We start from the raw sequence: 18,582 nt of genomic DNA on the forward strand, positions 1-18,582 counted from the left end.
TTTCTGATTGGCTAATTGACAACATTAGAGCTAATTAGAGGCACAACTGTAGAAGAGTATTTAAAGAAAACCTCAAACACACTGCTTTCTTGTGTGACAACATAGGAAAATCAACAAGCCAGAATTAACAAAAATAGCTAGATTACAATTTGCTAAATTACACTGTGAATTGATTGAACTATTTGGCCATAATGACCAGTGTTACATTCGGAGGGCAAAGGGGAAAGCGTACAAACCTAGGAACACCATCACAACTGTGAAGTATGGGAAAGGCAGCATCATGTTGTGGGGCTGTTTTGCTACTTTATACTAGGTTATGCCATACTATGTTATGTTATGTCATGTCATGTTGTCATGCTATGCTATGCCATGCTGTTATGGTATTTTGTGTTATATTTTCATGTCATGTTATGTTATGCTATGCTATGCTGTGTTGTGTTTTGTTGTCATGTTATACATTTTACCATGTTATGTCGTGTTATGTTGTTATATCATGTTATATTATGTTATACATTTTATTTAATGCTGCATTCCCTGGCACTACAGTTTGAAGATGAAATCATACAGGTTTAAAATAACAATAGGGTGAGCATTTGGAGTGAATTATTGCTCTAACACACGTACATTCACAATGATGAAAATGTACAGTCTCAAACATTACTAAACAGGCCACTGAACAGCACAACCCACTTTTTAAATCTTCGGTTGGCCCACATCGCGGATCTGTTTATCAATAGTAATTCAGGCTATCGAGCGATTATTGAACATCCACTGCGCTGACAAAAGGACCCGCTGATGTTGTCACAGCCAGAGCAATCTCTGCCCCGGCATGAAATTGAATGCTTCACGTGCACAGCTAAACCGCTCCGAATCTCCAAAAGACATATCGCGTGACTCGGCAGACAGCTGGGACAGTGAGAGACACGGAAGACGACAGAAAGTGTCACTCGATCCCGCTGAGGTTTCACCTGCGCTCAAGGTGAATCGCTAAGGCAAAGCTCCATTGTCCGCCTGTTGAAAAGCAGAAGCTGGAAAATGAGGATTGTGGCCTGAGAGAGCGCTTGATTGATTGAGCCGCCATTGAGAAGCAGGGAGCAACAAAGGCACATGAAAACAATAGAGAAACTCATCCCTTAAGTTGCATAATTTATATTTCCCCCCTAAATCAAATCAGAGAGACGTCCTGGGGAATTCTTGCTCATGCTGTGGTTGAATTGGGATGGCAAGTACAGGTTGAATAAACACTAACTATTCGCTACCATTCTTAAATAGATTATTAATGCTAAGAATCCTGAATCGCACAGTGGTTTATCTACAAAGCAGACGCTAATGCTTATTTGAAGAGGCTTACTCTGGCCCTAGAAGACCTTTGAAATTTTAACATTTCATTCTAAAGATACTCTTCTGCTTCATGCACCCTGGATGTTCCCTATTAAATGTCATTTATGTCAGCAGCTTCCTTGGTGAAATGGCCAAGTGTGGAAAAAAAACCCTGAGAGACACCAGGCTCAGTTGGGCACGACCATTTCTCCTATGGCCAAACGTCTTGTGCAGAGCTGCAGTCTAGGCGCCGGAGGCTGGAGAAGTCTATCGTGGAGAAGCTGCAGGTAGGAGGGTTCAATGGCTGGTGTACAGGCTGGCCCTTCAGGATCAATGCAAGGATTCGTCTGTCACTGGGGTCTTACAGGAATTTGTCTCATGCTCTGCACTCTTCCATGGACACCACAGCAGCTGCTCAGGATACGGCCTGGTCCAGAATTATGGAAACCTTGGGAATATTAAAATAAGACTAACATAAGCACAGATGCCGTTCAAATTATAATGTTTTTTAGGAAGTGTTCCTGGCTCCGTGCCTTAAATAATGCAGACTAACAATTCTTTTGTGGATTTGGATTTGAAAAGCATTTGTGTTTTGTATAAAATCTATGTTGTCGTAACCCATTGGTTCCCAATTCCGGTCCTCAGGACGCCCTGTCATGCACATTTTATGTATTTATCTTATTTAACACACAAGGATCAGTTCATAAACCTCTCTGTTAACAAGCTGATGATCTGAATCTAGTGTTTCGAGTAAGGAAAACATAAAAATTGTGCAGTGTAGGGTGTCCCAATGACTGGAATTGTAAATCATTGTCATAAAGCAATTCTTGGTCAAATATATACAAACCCAACATTGGGTAAATTTTGCCGTCTATCACTGAAAGTGTCAGGAATATCGAAAACAAAACCAACTTAACCCCACTTTAGCACCCATGACAGCTTGATCCACATTGGCATTTCTCCCCGTGGGATTATGGTTTTGGAAAAGAAAGAAAAATCCACCCCATCCAAACTTTTAGGTATCAGATTTGCTCAATCCTTATGCACAACACTTTGGCTTGTTTCCCTCGCTCGAAAGCTTGACAGACCTCCTGCACGTAGCTATGGTTGCTAAGCCACGATTGCTGTGTGGCGGTTTTCGGTTGTGTAATTATAAGTAGACCAATCACAAGTGGATGACACTAAATAGAGGTGTATATAGTCTAAAATCTTCCCAGTGTTATCCAAAGCAGGTTATTCATGCTCCTCTGTCTTGTACCAGAATAGGCTATTATCAGAATGGTAGCTGTCATCTGCATATTTTTCATTGATTTGCTTTTCCATTTGCATGGAAGCCGTGTATGATGAGTTTGTTCATTTAAACGCTCATCACACTGAACGCTCCCCTGAAAGTAATGTAGAATGTGATGAATTAAGAGGGAAATCTAAACACAAGTGGCCCCAAGTGATGCATTTGAATGCATGTAATTGATCTGAGCTGACCACTTGTGATCCAATCATCAGTGGTGGATGAAGTACACAAATCTGGCACTTGAGGAAATCAAAAAACGTATGTGCAATTTACACGTGAAATATAGTTAGTTCCCTATTTGGTGTGAACTCAGCTTAAGTGTTGTTATCTCTGCCTGTTGGTTCAGTGTTCCCTTCACATGCATCACAGTGCGTTTTCATATGGACTGAATTATCTTTCAAAACAAAAAAAACTCACTCATTTTATAGAAATATCCATGTACATGCAGAGCTGTAGAAAGCCTGATAAAAAGGGGTGTTTATTTTTCCCCAAAAGTGGACTTTTTGCAGTGATTAACCTCATTTTTAATTTAACTATGAAGTACTTAATTTGGTGACATTTGAACCACTATTTTTAGCTAGATTAGGTTGTCGGATGGTCATCATAACCACATTTTTGATGTACCTAAAATATTTCTTATAAGGTTTTACCCCTTTATGAAGATTTAAAATAACTATTTTTGTGTCCCCAGAATGTGTCTGTAAAGTTTCAGGTCAAAACACCCATCAGCTTATTTATTATACCTTTCAGAGTATTGTTATTTTCTGCTTTGAGCACAATGTAGCTGTTTTTGTTGTCTGTGCCTTTAATGCTTGTTCTCCCTGTTTACTGTTTTCCACGTGCCTGTCAGAGTGTGCCTTAGTCTCCGTCTCTACTGAGTCAGATAAACAGCACAGTGACGGACATGAGGGAAGCAGATCTCGCATAACGTTTGTGAGAAATACTACAGTAAGAACTTTCCCAATGATTATTTGATGTATTTGTTGTGGAGTTGCAATGATGAGTCGCACACAATGTTGTTACAAAGTTCACGCACAGACAGACACACACACAACGCACATCATAGAAAATTTGACCGGATACACGTTAATATTCATTGCTGTACGGATATCTGTTATGTTAGTGTACAAAATAAACCTGATTTATTGCACCTCCGCCAGCTCCCACCAATAAATGAGTGATTTTGAGCCACCTGTACATTAATGTAGCGTTCAGAAAAAAAAAAAAACACCAGCAAAGAAACTCGACACAGAGGATCATAAACACCTACTGCCAGCCAGCATTTCAGAAGGACTATTGCAGAGCAACACAAGTGGAGTAAAAATGCACGGCTACACACAAGGCAGGCGCCGTGGGTCACGCCAATTACTCGGCACAGAAATATAAACCAGCCTTTATACTTCTGAGTGCTGTTTGTGTTGCTCTGCAATAGCACAATAGCCACAAGTAGCTCAAACTCGTTCATTCAGAGGCTGGAACGGGTAGATGTGCAACAACTTTAATCATAAGGTAAACACAAAGTCTCCATCTGGAGTTCCTTCATGGGACTCGACACTTGTAAACACTTGCTCCATTGGTCTCGCGGCTCTCAACACTTCCCACACTCATCTCCACTACCAAACCGACCAATCACAGACCTTGCGCTACGTGTCGTTACGACATGTAGTCACATTTTTTGAGAGGTACGCATTAGCGTTGACGTCAACCACAGCGAGGGGTCTGCGACTGCGCAAAGTCTGCACCGGAGCATACGTTTGCACTTGACGTAGAAGTATAAATCAGCCTTATTGTGTGTCATTTGGGAAGCAACACTCTTTAAATGCTAAGTTTACTTGCGACTTGATGTCTTGGGCCTTAAAGTGTACTAATCATTTAAGAAGCACCACTTGAGACAGTAGTAATTCTTGATTATCCACAGAGCAGTAGTCAGTCTATTAGTATTTATAAACCATCAAATATGTGATTGTGGCATCTTGCAATGGCATTACCCAACAGCCTCCGCACTGCTACCCTAGAGAGGATTCACTGCACTTGTTAAATTCCATCTCTCGGCTTTTCCCGGTCTTTCCCACCTCCCTCCCTAGTCACTGCCTCTGTAGTCTCGTTAATCCATTATGAATTAATTATCCATGCTGCCGGGCCCAGTGTTCTTTAATCTTTCTCTTTCATCCAATTGCAGTGCCTGACAGGCTCTCATCGTGAGCGGAGTCGTCTATGCTTTCATCGGTAAACAGTGTTTGAGCACTAGAGCAGAAAGGGGAACCCTGACCCTTAAACAAAGACGCACACTAGCGCTATGTCAGGGAATACATATGTCTCCATTTTCAAAAAGCTTTGTGGTGTTAACCTCACATTGCGGTGTCGAACATGTGCAGTGTGAAACAATGTGCTGTTAAGGGGCAATTCACACATGGCGAGACGCAGAGCAAGGAAAAAAGTCTGCAAATGTGATTTTGCCAATAAACTTTTAGGCCTGTCATAATAAATTAAACTTCTGGGCTCACAAAACATTATAATATACATATCTTATATTTAATGTTATATATACATATCGTACAACTGAAGTGTTCTCCTAAAAAGCATGCCAAGGTTATTAGCTAAGAGATTTCTCTTAAAGAGTTCACCTTACAATGAAAGTTCTGTCATTATTTAGCCTACTTGCCCTTCACTTGTTCACAGTTTCTTTCTTCTGTTGAGCACAAAAGAATATATGTTTTTGGCTTGCTAATGACATGTAAATGTGGCATAGCATTGCTACAATTTTGCTACACATCATATCATATTGTTAACATGTTTTAGCACAATGGTAACATGCTTTAGGACAGGGATAGGGAACCTATGGCTTTGGCCAAAAATGTGTGGCTCTCCAGCTGTCTCTCTTCAGTAATGTTTTAAAGTTTAAAAAAATGTAACCATCACTAGAAATCAGTTTCCTATTGAAAATACAGTTACAGTTACCTTTTTATGAACTCAGTTTACAAAAAAATATTGTTTCAACCATGGCTTGTGTGCGGCACGTTTCTATGGTAACCTCGTGCACGTAAATTCAAATAATATTCATGAGTGGTGATGGCGAAAAGACCAAACAATCTATAAATTGTCCTTTCTTCGTACATAGACTTGCTCAACACGCGATGCTTCATATTTGTTTATTTTTGAGTTGTGCATGGACATAATTATATATATTTATACAACAGTTCTGTCTGGTTCTTGAATCTGATTGGCTGATAGCCGTGCAATATTTTGCCAGTAACATCACACAAAGGCCACTTCACCCTTCACCTCTGTGTATTACTCCGCCCACATACAGCAGGAGCAGAGACGCTACAGTTTGACAAATATTACTGTTGTTAGAAAACAAAATGTACTTTTGAGGCTTTTTAGTCTAGAATGTAGTTGTCACATCCGTCAGTGACCACCTGAGGGCGCTGTAGTGCACCAGGACTCAGTTGGCACTACAGCGTCCCAAAGAAAAAACTACATTCCCATACATACCAGGCACATACACTGGAACATATACACTGACCTGTCATCACATCTGTTACCATTGATTATCTGGACTATTTATACTAACATTTCACCTCTGTTTTGCATCGCGTCGTTTGTCTTCCTTGTCTTCTTGCTCTCAGTAAGTTTGTTGTTGTTCCTGATCTTGCCTCGTAGTTTGCCAAAGTCTAGTTCATGTCTCGTTTCTTGTTTTGTTGTTTATTTGTTACTTTGTATTTTGATATTTTGGATTTTTGTCACTCTTTTCTGCACTATATATCTATTAAATCTGCACTTGAATCCACAATCTTTTTGTTTTTGTTCCTGTTTTGATCACGCTAAACGTGACAGTAGCTGTTTAGATTGCAACTATGCAGTTTATTTATAAGAATAGTGCCTATTTTAAAATATTTACAATTTTTAAGAGCTCATCGGCGGCCAAAGACATTTGACATTGTCTATCCACAAGATGGCACCAGAACCGCATAATAAGCCCTTGCTCAGTGTGTTCTCTTGAGCGCAAATAAAAAGTTGAAAAATGGGAGCTTTGTGGTTTTTAAGGTGGACCGGTTAGAATCAATAAGAAGCTGCGATTAGCAAGCTGGATTCAGCCTTGTCCCTCCTTATCGCAAACACAACTGCAGTCTGGTGAGAAAGCTCTGTAGATGGATGGCATTTCATGTCACGTTCAGCCTTATAATCTTAAAATGTGAGTAAAATTTGCTGTTTTATCTTCACCTTAAGGGGGTCACACACCAGAAGCGCCGCTTCACATTACGCTATAGAGAATCATTCAAATACTAGCTCCAAAGTGGCAATGGTGAATTAATAATGGCTTCTGCTGTTCCGACGTCAGCTGCAGATATGAATGAATGGTGGAAGAAAATAATTCCTAATACAAAAGGGTTTTAGACTCTCTGTGTTTGATTTTCTTTTTTATGTACAAGATTGTGCCGTCGAACTTTTGTATAAACACAATATCACACGAGTAACAGTGTGCTATGGCTGTATATCAGCACTGGTGGGGCACTAAGGCCTCCTGCCAATGTACGCCTCCCACCAGTGCTGATATATAGCCATAGCACATTGCTACTCGTGTGATATTGCTCATATATGACTGTAGTGTGCGGCCTCAGAAATGTTACTTTTAGTGACAAATAACTTCTTTTCATTGCTATTGAAGTGAAAATTTAAACATAAACATAGGAAGCCAGGAAAAATGCTCTTTTTAGGAGAAAATTTCAGATGGCATTTAGAGTTTTTTTGCATCTAATTTCTTCATATATATATATATATATATATATATATATATATATATATATATATATATATATATATATATATATATATATATATATATATATATGAATTAAGTCCTCCGGAAAAAAAAATAACAAAAGAAAAAAAAATTGAGTGGGAGAGTTTAGCTGTCACAGTTAACGCAGTAGGGTCTGAACATCGCAATGTGAATGAATTAAAAAAATAAATGGATCGAGGTAAAGGTGCAGGTTTAGAGGAGTACAGCGGTGCACTGTCAAAGTGTGGACCAAACAGGTGGTGGAACAGGAGATGCTGAACTAACACCCTTTGAGAAGAGAGTTGACTCAATTGTGGGCGAAACTTTACTGTCTGGAGTAGTATCTGTGTCTGTGGGAGACACAGATGTATTAGAGCAGGGCTGCTCAATCCTGTTCCTGTAGATCTACCTTCTTGCAAAGCACAGCTCTCACCCTGATCAAACACACCTGAACCAATTAATCAGGACCTGAACAGCACTTGATAATTACAGGCAGGTGTGTTTGAAATGGATAGCAACTGAAATCTACAGGAAGGTAGATCTCCAAGAACAGGATTGAGCACCCCTGTATTAGAGGAACACTTTTTTAGGTTGGTATAGCAGCACCCCTCAGCTCTTATCAAGGCAGCGCCACTGCCATTTCAGCTGCCCAATTGCCTGCTCTACAACCGACCAAGTGCCTACCAACTTGGAGCCTCATCCCAACCATGCTGTTTGTGAGGATGAATGAATCATGGGTTCCCTGCTGAAAAATCCAGCTTAAACCAGCCTAGGCTGGTTGGCTGGTATTAGCTGGTTGACCAGGCTGGTTTTAGAGGGATTTTGGCCACTTCCAGACTGGTTTCCAGCCATTTCCAGCCTGGTCTTAGCTGGTCAGGCTGGGAGATGACCAGCTAAAACCAGCTTGACCAGCCTAGTCAATAAAACTGACACACACAAGAAATGCACGTACGCGAGACATGAAGTTGGCGTAGACCAACACACATTCTCACGTTCATTTCATTGTTAGTAAATCCAAACGTAAGTGTGAAAAACTAATCTATAATTTAACTAATTTAACTTTGTCAAACTAATTTGAAGGCACCAAATTACTCACCACAGGTTTAATAAACAATCTATGCCGATTTGTGCTGCTCTTTTTTTCATGAATAAGGTCTGCTGATCTTTAAATCCAATCATCAGAGACAAAGACTAGAGAGACAACGCAGAATGTGGAGAATATGCTGTTCCGAAGGTTTCTGACCTCAGCTGAATGCAGAGAACTGCTTTAATGCAGTCTATGGGCAGAGGTTTGCAGTTCAGACAGGTCGGGATGTGTTTTTCTTGCTGCGTTTACAGTGCTGACCCCATTCCTGTCTCAGCTCTCTATCAATGATGCAGAAGGCTGGCAATCTCCAGAGATGCTCGACATGTTCATATGTCCACACTCACCTTCTTCATCCTTTCCTGCAAAGCTCACGGAGATGTATATTTAGCAGATGAGTGCAAAGTCACAACTTGATGGTGTTTGCAGTGAGAGAGCGTGATTTTTATGAAGTTTATTGGCAGGGGATACCCAGACACAAGCTCATGGTTGCTTTCTTATACACAGTAAAAAAAAAAAAAAAAAAGCATGGTCCCACACCATTTATGTACTCCCAACACAAATCGATTAAGTTAACGTAACAAGTTTGAGTATATTGAACGAGAAACAATTGTTGTGCCAAAAAATTTCAAGAATAGTCGTTTCTGCTCGATTTAAATTTAAACAAGCAGCAAAAATTATTATTATTTTGAGTGCATAAGGTTTTCTTTTATAAGCGTAATTTTAAATATTACTACAAAAACGTATTGTCACTTAGTTTCACTTGATGTACTGCAATAACTCAAACTGTGAGCTTCAAGTTTTACATATAACATGTATTTATGTTGTCTTTTTTATACCGTGAACTGTAAACCAGAGCTTCTCAAACTCAGTCCTCGAAGGCCAGTGTCTTGCATATTTTAGCTCCAAATTGCCTTAACACACCTGCAAGAATGTTTCTAAAATCTAGGCTGTTTCTCAATATGTGTTCTTCAGCGATCTTGAATCCTCATGATCTCGTGTAACGTCATCATCAACAGCTGAAGTTTAGTTTCAAAAATCATGACCGCAAGAACGGAGGACGCATGAAAGTTCCCGGATGTGTTCTTGATACCAATGCCCCAATGCTGAATTAAGCACCGAACTCACTCTGCAAGTCCCAGAAATCATTGCAACTGGTTGAACAGATTTATTATTAAAGTTCAGAGATATAACTTGTTCATCTCAGGAGTTTCCCTAAACGAGATGGTGAAAGTAAACATTAACGTGAAAATCTTAATAGAGGCATAAACCAGCCTGATCTCACGAGAAAACGTAAGTATTTTACGTTTTGCCAGTTTAGTTGCTAATTCGTACGAATTCGACTGTACGAGTTCAGTCGTACAAATATGTACGATTTTAAAAAGGAGGCGTGGCACCCAACCCCACCCCTAAACCCAACCGTCATTGGGGGATGAGCAAATCGTACTAAATTGTACGAACTAGATCGTACGAATTCATACAAATTAGCCACTAAATCAAAAAATTACGAATTGCAGTGAGATTGTGTTGGCATAAACACATTGAGGTTGTTTATTTACTGAGGTTTGTATTCAAATCTGTTTTATTTGTATTGTGGAATGTATATCTGTAAGGGTTTTGTCCATGCTATACATAAATTAAAAAAAGAAAAAAACAATATATTGCTGTTAATGAATGCTGTAATGTTTAAATAATTTTCAGTTATAAATTTGCGAAGGTTATGTAACTGGAGGGCATTATGGGTACAAAGGAACCTGCACTTATGATAAGATTTAGACTTACAGGCCAGACATCAATGAGTGGAGCATCACAACAATATGTCCTCATCCTGGTGAGAATCTATGTTTCATATTCATCATTCATTTGTCTTCTGCTTAGTCCCTAATTTATCAGGGGTTGCCACAGTTGAATGAATCGCCAACTATTCCAGCATATGTTTTATGCAGCTGATGCCCTTCCAGCCACAACCCAGTACTAGGAAACACCCATACACTCATTCACACACACTTATACACTACGGCACATTTAGTTTTTTTAATTGACTTATAGCGCATGTCTTTGGACTGTGGGGTAAAGCAGAGCACCAGGAGGAAACCCACACCTACACGAGGAGAGCATGCAAACTCCACAGAGAAATGCCAGCCTGATCTCACGAGAAAACGTAAGTATTTTACGTTTTGCCAGTTTAGTGGCTAATTCGTACGAATTCGTACGAGTTCAGTCGTACGAAATGGTACGATTTTAACAAGGAGGCGTGGCACCTGACCCCACCCCTAACCCCAAGCGTCATTGGGGGATAAGCAAATCGTACTAAATTGTACGAATTAGATCGTACGAATTCATACGAATTAGCCACTAAATGAAAAAGTTACGAATTGCCGTGAGATTGTGTTGGAAATGCCATTACAGCCGGAACACGAACTAGCAACCTAGTGTGTGTGGATGTGGAAAATGTGTGTAATGTTTTGACAAAATGAGCCTTAATTTCAGAATTGCACTTAAGCAATCAGAAAAAAACTAATATATATGCAAGAAGTGTAGTATAAGTATTACATTAATAATAAAAGTATTATATAATTATTATTGTTAAAAGTAGTATATATATATGTTTGTTTATTACTTTGTTTTCTTGTTTATTTGTTTGATTTTATGCCCTTAAAAATGCCCTTTTGCATTTGTATGTTGTATTTATTGTCTGAAAGGTTCCATCAAAAACTATATTATTTTTATTATTTTTTTCTTCATGTTTTAGAATTGTCCTTTTTGTGTATATTGATATGTGATGATATAAGTTCTTTATAATTCGATTCATTATTACTAATAAATAATAACAACAACAACAATAATATACTTGAATGAATAAATATACTGTAAGTTTTACAGAATATTATAAATTCTTATTTCTTGATTTCAAATATTAATTTTTTTTATACCAAATTCTAAAATGTGTTTTTCCTAATGTAAATACAGTAGCTCTATTGTTCAGCTTCCATATGGAATGACATAAAAGGACAAATAACCATGAATGAAGAGTGTTTTGTAAAACGTAAGCATAAGTCAACAATTTGTGCTCTCAGGCATCTTAACATCTCAGACCTGAAGACTTCTGACCTTTGCAGTTGTACCTGCTGCGTTTTCTCCAGACTCTGACGTAGACGGAGGGAGGAAAAGAGCCTAACAACTGGGATTTACTGTCACACTATACTAGATATTTGTTTGCCTTTCTGTCTGTCTGCTGTCTATCTGTTTTTCTTCTTTATATCTGTTTGCCATCTATTCGTCTGTCTGTCTGTCTGTCTGTCTCACTGTTTGCATTTGTCTGTCTGTCTCTGTTATCTTTCTGACTGGTATCTATCTATCTATCTATCTATCTATCTATCTATCTATCTATCTATCTGTCTGTCTCTCTGTCTGTCTGTCTTTCTGTCCGTCCGTCCGTCCGTCTGTCTATTTTTTCTTTCCATCCATCCATCCATCCATCCATCCATCCATCCATCCATCCATCCATCCATCCATCCATCCAGCCATTATATTTCTGTCTTTATCCATCCATCCTTTTCTACCTATTTAATCTTTCCATCCATCCATTCATCCATCCATCCATCCATCCATCCATCCATCCATCCATCCATCCATCCATCTATCCATCATGTTTGTCTATACCCATCCATCCATCCTTTTCCATCTAGTTTTTCTTTCCATCCTATCTATCTATCTATCTATCTATCTATCTATCTATCTATCTATCTATCTATCTATCTATCTATCTATCTAATGTCTGTCTGTCTCTCTGTCTGTCTGTCTTTCTGTCCGTCCGTCCGTCCGTCTCTGTCTTACAGTTTGCATTTGTCTGTCTGTCTCTGTCTGTTATCTTTCTGTCTGTCTGCTATCTGTCTATCTATCTATCTATCTGTCTGTCTGTCTGTTTGTCGTCTATCCTTCTGTATATTTGTCTGTCTGTCTGTTTTCTTTCTGTCTGCTATTTATCTATCTATCTATCTTTCTGTATGTCTGTCTGCTATCTATCTGTTTGTCTTTCTATATATCTTTTTGTCTGCCATCTCTCCCTGTCTGTTTATCTATCTATCTGTCTGTCTGTCTGTCTGTCTGTCTGTCGGTCTGTCGGTCTGTCTGTCTGTCTGTCTGTCTGTCTGTCTATCTATCTATCTATCTATATGTCTGTCTGCCTGCTATCTATCTGTCTAATATCTATCTGTATCCGTCCATTTTTCATCTATCTTTTCATTCCTTCCATTCATCCATAAATCTCTCTGTTTCATTATGGTATCTGAAATAATGTTTAATTTTGACACTTCATTTATCATTTGATAAAGTAACATTTTTTTTTTTTTTTGCTGGTTTTACTTTAACTACAATAAACCTGATAAATGTACATTTGCATATCAGCCATAATCTCTGCTTAATGGACTGTTGAGGCGTGACACAAGTTGTGTCAAGGTTAATGAACATGGACTCACAGTGAATGAATGATATGGGTTGGTTAATGAGGATTTTAGACTCGGGTCTCTATTTGAGGAGCAGCACTGGTCCAATTGCTGCTGCTGCTGCTTTTCACAAAATCAGTGACCCTTAAGCCGTCCTGTCAAAACTCCCACTGACGCAATCTTCAGCAATGTTTTAAATTCCCTCCGATGTCTTTGTTTGTCGGACAAAGAGGACGGAGTATGGAAATTTTTTCACATATTTAGGATGAGTGGAGGGCTGGGCAGTGTTGTCTTTTATACATTGACAGAAAAAAAAAATCTAAACAATTTTAAAATGGCTGATAAAAACATACAGTGGCCCTGAAGCTAATAAAGTTATTTACTTATACTTACTGCTACAGTAAATTACTCCACACCTGTAGGACTTTCTCTTTTATAAGTAATAGTGTTACACTAATACATACATGATGCATGGAAAAGGACTAAGCACTGACAAAAGCACTGTGTAAAATGTGGTATAATTAATGTCTATTCCTCGCATGTCGCTATTAAATTATTTAAAGGACTAGAAATGTAGCACACAGGTGCACTTGTAGTGTTTTTTTTCCCCCAGACCACACTGTATTAATTTTGGTTGATTTTACTTTTAAAAAGTTAAGGACAAAGTTAACTTGAGTAAACTCATTGCTTTTAAAGTTGAATTTAATAATTGAGTAAACCTGTTGCCTTAAAATTAAGTAAATTAACATTGTGCATAATTATAAAAAATAAAGGCGTCATATTATTTAATTTTTTTTAGCAGTGGACAATTAGAAGAATGATCATGTTGTTAGTTCATTTCCTCCCCTGGCTGACCAAAAAATGGACAAATTTGTAATTCGTCCTCCACAAAAAAGACACAAGCTGCGTCCCAAATCGCATACTTATGCACTATTCTACGCCATTTTGTTGTATAAATAGTGTAAGTAGTGTGTTCACACTAAAAACTCTAAAAATAATAAGTGCACTTTAATTACCCGGATGATGCACTCATTCAGCCGCTAAAATGAAGTTTAATGATGGACATGTCACGCACTCAACAGCTGCGTCCCAAATGGCACACTATACACTATGCACTCATGCACTATGTACTTATGCACTTACACACTTAACAGGGTAGTATATGTATGTAGTGTTGTCCCAAATGGCACACTAATGTTTTTTTTACTAAGCGGAAATTCAAACAATTGCCCTGATGACGTTTGACGGTTGCCAAATCATTGAAGTAAACGGCCGAATTATCAAATAATACCTGCCGTGAGTGTTGCAGCAATCACTATCGGGAGGCGCTATAATCACTCTCGTAAAAGAATTTTGCTTTCACCATCCAAATTAAATAAAGTTATTTAACATGTGCGTCCGATAGCTCCGCCCCTTCCACTACGTAAGCAAACCTGCGGTCGTTGAGTGCGTGAAGTGTCCATCATTACACACTTCATTTTAGCGGCTGAATGAGTGCATCATCCGGGTAATTAAAGTGCACTTATTATTTTTAGAGTTTTCAGTGTGAACGCACTACTTACACTATTTATACTACAAAATGGCGTAGAATAGTGCATAAGTATGCGATTTGGGACGCAGCTAACGACCGCAGGTTTGCTTACGTAGCGGAAAGGGCGGAGCTATCGGACGCACATGTTGAATAACTTTATTTATTTTAGATGGTAAAAGCAAAATTCTCCAACGAGGGTGATTATAGCGCCTCCCGATGGTTATGGCGGCAATACTCACGGCAGGTAATATTTGATAATTCGGTCGTTTATTTTACTGATTTGGCAAACGTCATCAGGGAAAAGGTTTGAATTTCCGCTTAGTAAAAAAACATTAGTGTGCCATTTGGGACGCCACTACATACATGTACTATCCTGTTGAGTTTGTAAGTGCATAAGTACATAGTGCATGAGTGCATAGTGTATAGTGTGCCATTTGGGACGCAGCTAGAGTCTCTCTGATTCACCCTCAGCAGCTAATAGTAATGACCCAAGCATACTGGACCCAGGTGAGGAAGCTCCAAACATTTCAGGTCGCAGCAGTAGCTACTGGAAAAACGAAATGCTGGAAATTACATGAACTACAGTTTTATTCCATTTTCCCGAGGTAAAGAGTCCCTGACCCAGCCACAGAGCATTATCTGTACCAAAGTTCTTGCTAACGAATGCATGAGGCCATCCAAATTAAGACATTTGCAGAAGACTCATCCCCAAAATCACGACAAGCCCAGAACAGTTTGAGCGCAAGGAGCAAAGGCTTACGTTTTTCAGTTATAAATGTCCTACTGATGTTTTGATTTTATATTTTATACATTAGGCTATTATTTGTGCATAAACATATCTAGATATAGTAATAAACATCTCGTTTGTTTTGAAACAGTTTTTTTTTTGTCATCCTTACTGCAAACTTATATGAGAGATGATATCATTAAATGTGGAGGGGGCCTTACAATATTTTCAGGGGGAAAAGGAGGTGTCAGACAAAAAAGGTTGGGAACCACTGACCTACTGCACCTTTAAGTCAACTTAACAGCTGCAAGTTACAATAGGTTTTCTCCTTTTTTTAAAAGTGAAGTAGCTAATCACATTTTACAGTATTATAATATCATAGAGACTGATATTTCAGAGCAGAGCGGAATCAGCAGCAAAAATTTTACCAACATTCTGACATACTTTAAACCTCTAATTCTTGCCCTCAATATCTAATGATGGGAAAATCAATAAACAGTGCACTTGTAAAAAAAAAAAAAAGCATTTGCTCTATTGATTTCTCCCTATTTGTCCTTTCAATTTGGTCAGGACACAGAGCTCAATGGAGTGCCTGCAGATCAGAGGTTTTGTGCCCTACTTAATTTAGCAAATTAGCAAAAAGGAGTATAAACAAATGCAAGAGCAAAGTGCAATCTGGCCTGATTAAAGACAACAGGGCTTTATTTGTGCCTGTTGGAATGATGGAAAATCAGCACATTTACATATTCAAAAATGAAATGTAAGTACACTGTAAAACAAATGCTTTGTTCCACACAATTACTTCGTTGTCCCAACTCAAATCGATTGAGGAAACTTTAAGTGGATTGAACATAAAACATTTAAGTTGTTCCCAAAAATCTCAATATTTGTGTTGATTCCGCTCATTTAAAAAAAAAAATGTTTAAAAAAGCAGAAAAATTTTATTTTTAGAGTGTATTTTTACAGAAATTGTTTAATACTTGTAAACACAATGATACACTTACAGTTTTTCTCAGTGGCTTTGGTGCATTTCTCACAACACTATTTACATTTGCACAACAGGTAATGCATTTCTCAAAACAATTAGTCATTTGTGCACATCACAGTAGTAGTTTCTCATTCCTACCAACACATTGCTGACACTTTTGGACATGCTTCAACTGATTTCAAATTTAGAGTCAAAAATTAGACACATCATTTGTATAGTTTGACCTACAGTAACCTCTAAAACAGTCACCAAATATCTCTCAAAACACTGAAAACTTATACATTTTATAAATAAATTAGATGTCATTTGAATACATTCAGAAATTTGATTCACTCAAGCGTGTATTACCAAACTACTACCGAAGAAAGTTGACTCCCGATTGTCAATGACAATTAGCACACTGGGTATCTCCTTATAGGGTATCATAGAAATATACCTTAGATGTCTCCTACTCTGTCGTTGTCTATTGGAAGGAATGTGTCAATAGAGCCGCCATTTTAGTACAGGGTAGTGCTCCTTTGAAATGAATGCGGGACCAAGCTGCAGTGGAGAACTGTGGCCATCCAGAGCCAGAGATATCCACATATACACATATATCTAAGATTGGTCATTATGCATTTTTTTTTTTTTATTACGAAAATTGACAATCCATACATTGATGGATCAGTGATCGCACAGGCATTTCTGACAAAAATCTTGTGTTTGTGTGTATGGAAATGTCAACACAATCTCACGGCAATTCGTAACTTTTTCATTTAGTGGCTAATTCGTATGAATTCGTACGATCTAATTCGTACAATTTAGTACGATTTGCTCATCCCCCAATGACGGTTGGGGTTAGGGGTGGGGTTAGGTGCCACGCCTCCTTTTTAAAATCGTACCATTTCGTATGACTGAATTCGTACGAATTAGCCACTAAACTGGCAAAACGTAAAATACTTACGTATTCTCGTGAGATCAGGCTGGGAAATGTACTATCCACCCTCCCTGTTTAATTTGATCGAATCCGTGTCTGAACACAGCCTTTTTCCTGCTTTCACTTCTCATACTGACAGAGAGAGCGATTTTTTGTGAATAAATCTCTGTTATGAATGACTCCTTCACATAGCCGACAATAATACAAGTTTCTGGCACCGCAGCATCTCATTGTCCTATTTCATTTGCATTGTTTGCTTATTTTATTCAACAAAACTAGCATAAGCCCAGTATTTAGTGTGAGCTGGTGCTGCTTCACCTTATGGTAAATGCAGTAAAGTAATTATTATCATCAATAACGCTACCTGTTTAGCACAAAAGTTCATAACATACAAAACTGTAAAAAACTAAACCTTACTTATGAAATGTTCTGCCTTTGTGCTTTGTTTTCTTTGTTTGCTCGTTACTACACCGGTAGACAGCGCTAAAGTTCTGCATCTTTGCGTAATAACACTGTCTTGACTAGTTCGGTTGAATGACATTTGTCCTGGGAGCACTGTACAAATGTGGCGGCGATATTGACGCTTGCTCAGATTCCCTATGTGATATCTAGTGTATATATCTATGATGGGGTGTATGCAGAAAGACTTTTAATTCGCCAGTAACCTGGGTTAAGTGCTTCCGGTGAACTTTATGCCTTTGCAAAATTCGGCGCGTTTAAGGTCTGTTTTCTTTAAAAATCAGCAATCTCCACTGCCTGACTGATATCCGATATAACATGGGTCTCAGATTGTACAAGAAACACTGCATTAAATTACATTTCCCTTCGCCATGTCTTTAAAATATAAACATTTATTTTACCCCAGGATATTCTGCGCTAGCCTGCTAATCCTGACGGGTGCGAGTAAACTGCTTTTTGTCTTGTTTTACACTTGAGCAACTAAATGAAATGAATAAATCTGTTCAACTGATTATATTTTAATTATTACAACATTGATGCTGCAAAAGAAACCTTATAAAATGGAAAAAAAACTCACATTAACCATTCACCGGAAGTTTATCAGCATGGGAAGAAACACTAGCTCTGCATATACCCTATTAAACCAAGCGGCTTTGCAATTGCGATTGACCATTTCAAATCTATTGACAACAATCTTATCTAAACATATTGAAAATCCTACACCAGTGAACCCTTCCATTTTATTACTGAGCTATGATTCTACGTTGAACCTCATCTACAAAAAGCTGTTGGGCTGGCTTCTGCAAAAAAACTACTAGCCCAACATTGGCTGCCTCCACATAATTTGGACATGTACAAGTGGTTGGTACAACTTCAGGACATTATAATGTTGGAATTATCCACAGCTCGAGTGAACTTGGTACAAATGAGTACATTAAAGATCTGGACTTCAGCTGCTGACAAAAGCTCCATGTTTATCCGCTTGTTAAGTGGTGACGTGTTTGTGACGTATGTAATAGTGTTTCCAGGTCCAAGCCG

Source organism: Danio rerio, chromosome 9, assembly GCF_049306965.1.
Source record: "Danio rerio strain Tuebingen ecotype United States chromosome 9, GRCz12tu, whole genome shotgun sequence".
Lineage (NCBI taxonomy): Eukaryota > Metazoa > Chordata > Actinopteri > Cypriniformes > Danionidae > Danio > Danio rerio.